Raw genomic sequence first — 5,980 nt, 5'->3', positions numbered from 1 at the left:
CGCCAAAGGGAGTAGTACACAAATCGACATTTAATCCTCGTGCCAAAGTAGCACAGAATTATAATATAGTAGAGGACCTGGCCCAATCGCCGGCCGCTATGTCGACACTTGAGGTACCGCAAAATTGCCCCTCCCAAGAGCAAGCTTTATTATCAGCAATAGGTGGGATTGACCCAATGGATTACAATCTTGTGGCCTTTAATCATAAAGGATTTGACCCTCAGTTACCAGCTCAACTAGCTTTCCTTATTCAAGTGAAAGCCCTCAACAAAACTGTTCATCGAATAATTATTGATGAGGGGGCATCTACATGTATTATGTCGATGAGTTGCTGGAAAAATTTAGGCTCACCACCCTTGTCGAGATCGTCAACGACATTAAAAGCATTTGATGGATGATCATACACTCCATACGGGATTTTAAGTAACTTGCAAGTTGAACTGGGGGGCAAAACAGTAGAAGTTGATGTTGAAGTAATCGACGGAAACCTCGATTACAACATCCTACTGGGAAGGCCCTGGATATATGCCATGGCCGCAGTTGTGTCGACCTACTTCAGGAAGATTGCATTTCCCTTCCAAGGAAAAATTACAATAGTCGACCAACAAACATTTCTCCCCAACAGTTCACAAGTTACGAGAAGCATTCCAATGGTCTATGGAAGCAATCATTCGCTTCAAAATATTGGAGTAGGCCTCCTAAAAGACCCCGCCTTAATGGGTACTTTTGCCCTACCGCCTCCGAGTAATCTGACGGAAGTGGCCACAGTGGGAACTTGCAATATGAAATCATCTATATCTAATGGATTCGGAAGATTCCTAAACAATTTATCAGCATGGATCATCACCCTAATAGAAATATTGTAGCAATCAATTTTCTTGGCCTGGGGGGCAAACCCAAATCAGCGCTCATCGAGTGTTTTAGATAGGTCTAAGGAATATGGCACCTCTTCAAATCCTTCGTCGCATGTACATTCAACAGACGAAGGAATCATTCATTCAATGATAGGAGAGGCACCGTGGGAAGATTACCACCATCGCTCCCGTCTTCCAAATTACCACGAAGGTTATTCCAACGACCTTAATCATCCTTCAGTTTTTGATTCTCTATGAAATATTGTAAATACGGTGGATTTCAAGGATGGTTCTTATCTTGTGTCGACCTCGTTAAAAAATGAAACAAGAAGTCATGAGGATAGTTCTTTTACTGTGTCAACCTCATTAAAAAATGAAACAAATCCCCTTTCCAAATCTCAAAGGTAAACCTTCATTCCAACCACCGAGTTGAATGCAATGAAGCTTGGGGGGCATGCACCTCGATTTGTGTTATTATGCTGGGGGCATGCAAACTTATCACGAGCAGTGTTACTGCGGGGTTCAAGCTCGTTAAAAAATAAACCCGCAACGAGCAGTGTTACTGCAGGGTTCAAGCCCGTTAAAAAATAAACCCGCAACGAGCAATGTTACCACAGGGTTCAAGCTCGTTAAAAAATAAACCTGCATCGAGCAGTTTTAGCACATAGTTCAAGCTCGTTAAAAAATAAACATAAGACATGAGCAAATGTTTCTACCCGCGTTTAAGCTCATTAAAAAATGAACTATTCCCCGGTAAATAACCACCGTGAATGTAGTACTTTAGCCATTAAAGCCTTGGTCGTGTTTGCACCGTCACCTCCACTTTTACATTGGCCAATCATTCACCTCCATTTGATTGTTTACCCATTTTGAGGAACAGCTGCGAAGAGTGATTTCACTAGCCATCCTTGTGACACTGCCGTGATTGGAAAATTCCAAACCTTACCTGGAATCAGCTGCTACCCATTTTATCACTTGTTCCTCAAAAGACGAGTCTTCTTTAAGCTCTTTTCAACTGACTCGTAAAATATGAAAAGATTGCCAAGTCCTTGGCCTTCCAGCTCGTTAAAGGGACAGGAAGTGCTATCCCTCCTCTAGATTTTAATCTTTTTGGACCTGAGGGATTATTGCACAAAAAGATCGAGCGCTTGTTTTGTTCGGCTCGTTAAAACTATCGAAAATTCATCCCTTCTGTATTGTTTTATACTTTTTCGGACTTAAGGGATTAGATGACGAAAAAGGAATTTTGGAGTTACCTTTACGTACCTTTTCAGACTCTCTAAAAATGAAAAGGACCGAGTTATCTTTGTCGTTAAACTCGTTAAAAAGATTAATAGCGACAAACTTGTCTTTAGACGAGAACGAGTTTCACTATCGCTAGGCTCGTTAAAACATAGCGATGGGTTTGCCCGAAGGGCAAATTATAGAACAAGCATATGTTATCCTCCTCAAGCTTGGAAAAAATAAAGAGGTACTGGTTAGCAATGACTGGGGAAAAATTGGGAAGAAAACTCAAAGAATCTTTATTGGTAGCAAGTCGCTCTTGAACATGACACTTCCACTCCGTGTCCGAGTCGGGTTGGGTTGTTTCATTCACCGGTCACATCGCCATGGTCACACCATACCATCCACATTTGGGGTTAATGCTACCAATCCATCACATTAGTGTCGCCGACATGTTCAAGAGAAGTCATCCAGAGAAGCCACCTGTGTCTCATCCACTACCATACATTATACTCCATTCTTTCATGACCGCCACCCTGAACCGTATATCATCAGATAGTTTTCACCTCCATCAAAATCATTTGCTCCGTTCCGTGTCATTGATGTGGGATTCATTAAGGCCCTCCTTTGATGGATCACTTCTTGTCGACATCAGCTCATTATCCAAGAAGTTGGTCTAGGAACACCCCATTCAGTACTTTGAAGCTTGCATGCCTTAATGGCAAGTTTCTCACTTCCGGCGACAGGTTTACATCAATGGCCTTCGACTGAAAGATTTTGCGTGGTGTTTGACGCCAAGTCCTTTATTCACACCACGTGAATTGTACTATAGTACCTTGAGGGTCATTATCATTATCGGTGATTCCTCTCGCGCTTGTTAACAGTTTACATCATTGACTGGTAATCAAGCGATGTCTTTCCATGTTCGACTTCAAAACATTTCTCACATGGATCGACTTGTACTTCGAGTGAAGATCGGACGAGATTGAAGACCCCGGATCTAGTTTCATCCATCCGGGCTGCGATATATATTCAGGGAAATAAAGACATTAAATGTACAACATTGCAGCACAGATAATCATCCTACCAAAAGGATGGTGGCTCTATCAGAATCATCAGTTTACAATCAGACGATTGTCTGTCCTATGTACATGAAAATGAATTTATAAAGCTGAGCATGGGAATGCCCACCTCAGCTAGATCATGAAAAACAGTATGAAGATAATGTATTGTATTGTATCTCATTACAGGTCTCCTCCCAGCATTGAAAGAACTTCGGATCCTCATAATAAAGCATTTCACCCGACACCAAAAGGTTAACGGCCTCATACTTTAGGGGGCAATTGTTATAGACGTTTTTGTGCCTTACAACTCCAATCATGAAATGTCCATAAACCAAGGGCTCCTAAGTCCCTAAAAGTGTTGTTCTAACCCCTAAAGGAACAAGGTCAATAGATTACAGCTTCTCCCAGAAGTTCTCCATGAAAAACTACTCAAAATTGGTCAAAACTGGATCAATGCACTTGCTCCATGGCCAGGGTGCGCTGCATCGCACCTTGTACACACGGGAAGTGCGTTGCAGTGCACCTAAATACACTGTGAGGGTGCGATGGACGGGAAAAGACAAGTGGCGGAGACAGTTTGCGAGGTGGATGATCATGGAATCTTCCAGAAACTTCTCCTGGGACACTTGCCTCTCAAAATCGCCCAAGGATGAGTAAGAGATCAATGAGATCTCCAAGTGGCATCAAGAACTATCAGAGAGAAGACACTAATCAAAAACCCAGAGCTGACTCACACCTCTGCAAATATCTATATATAGATCTCTCATCCCAGAGATCCAGAGGTTAGAGGCTGGAATTTTGTACATTGCAAGGAATTGCTGTTGGTTTTGAGATAGAGATCAGAGTATTGGGTGATTTATGCTTTGTTGGAGGTGAAGAAGGGGCTTCTTTGCTGGGAGGTTGATGCTGGGTCAGGAATCATCGGTTGTAACTCCTCCTGGATCTTCTTGTTATATCAATAAAACTATTTGAGTTTCTCCTACATGCTTGTGTATCATTGATGCTTGTTACATTTGTATGTTTAGCTTAAATCTGATCCTAAGCTATTTATGAATATAGATCCATGTATTTGTATAGTTTTCTTCTTCTGTGATCTTACAGGAACTTGGTGAAGCTGGGCAAGTAAGGGTGCAGGTAGCTAGAAGCTGTCAAAGAAGAGAGGGATTGGATCAAAGGATTAGCGCAAGACACAGGTCGGTTCTTTCTATCCCCCTCTATCTTTAATTCATAAAGGAAATACAAAAGTAGTTTTCTCTGTTTGTTTCTAAGGCAGCTGTCACACCTTAGTGGGATAGAGCAGTTCTAAATAGACACTTTTCCCGGTAACACAGAGCCCCCCCTTTTTTGTGCTCATTGCGTAGCGGGGGGGGGGGTCACAAGGGGTTTGAGGGGTGCAGGTAACCCCACTCTATAGGGTTCGGGGCAACGCCCCAGAAAATTTTGGTTTTCGAAGCTATGTTAGGTTGGGCGAACTCACCTATGGTTTTGTGCATGATTTTTGCACATGTGTTTGGACACGGTGGTTTTCGGTCCATGGTTTTGGATGCGATGGTTTTTGGTCCATAGTATTGGATGGTTCGGCATGTATAAATATGTATTGTAACATTGAAAGGAACATAATGAAAAAGTCAAGCTGGTAGTCCCGGTTTGGGGATCCAGGGAAAATCTCTGTGTATATGTGTTTTATGTGTTATGCTCTCGCATTGTTTATTTTCTGCGTTTTAGAATTCATATGTAGGTAATTTTTTTACGGGGTTAAAACCTACAGATTTTGACAAGAAATTTGCGATCTATGCGAATTTGTGGCCTTGCCTTGATAGAGGACACCCACATCCATGTATATGTAGTAGAATTTAATAGGGAAAGGATTCTTCCCTATAATAGGTTCAAGAAAGTAGTAGCCAAGACGATAACTAAACTCAATCCTGGCTAATTCATATTTGTAATTAATTTTTTAAATAAATCAAGTTTTCAATTTCTAATCAATTAATTCTAATTATTATTTTTAAATAAAGTCAATTTTTCAATCATCAATGTTATCTAATCATAATATTCCATTAGAAAAACCCAAAAAAAAGTATACATTTAGTTTGCAATAAAATAATATTCCAATAAGCTTCAGCAGACATTTTAGTTTAGTTTTGTCATAAGAAGATCTAAACTTCTATGAATGCACCACACTCATTTCCAAGATAAGAACAAATATCGGTCTAAATATCATCTTCAACATGCAATAAGATAAGATGAAGATAACGACATAGCTATAATACACATTTTTCTTTCAAGATTTTGGCTTTCACATCCGAAATTCATGTTTTCCTTCATGGACTTGTTTCACATCCGAAACTCATCTTTTTCTTTTCCTCCCAAAGTCAAAGTATAAGATAAACACAAGGAATTAGCACCAAACCTTAATTGAGACCCAACCAGTACATGGATAATAATATAATCTGACCTGCACTGAAAGAAAATATCACATCATAAGGACTTCAATGCTTTGAACTGGTGAGGAATGTCATAAGGACTTCAATGCTTTGAACCAGTGAGGGATGGCATATATATTAAGATCCAAAGAACAATGAGGGATGACATATATATCGAGATCCAAAGAAAAAGAAAAATATTCCCACATAATAATTGAAGGAAAAAAAGTATCAATCCTCATTGTACCCAAAAGAAAACATATGGCAATGAACAACCGATAAAATTAATAACATTGCACTTGTCAAATATTATATTCAATCCCTTATAAAATAGGTTTTCAAGTTAGTTGTTTGATCATCTAACAAAATCCAGCCAACAAAAATCCACCATATGAAGGTTCATCACAAAAGAAAA

This window comes from Pinus tabuliformis, chromosome X, assembly GCF_031772625.1.
Source record: "Pinus tabuliformis cultivar Carrire ecotype Pingquan chromosome X, CPIR1, whole genome shotgun sequence".
Lineage (NCBI taxonomy): Eukaryota > Viridiplantae > Streptophyta > Pinopsida > Pinales > Pinaceae > Pinus > Pinus tabuliformis.
This window is presented reverse-complemented; position numbering follows the sequence as displayed.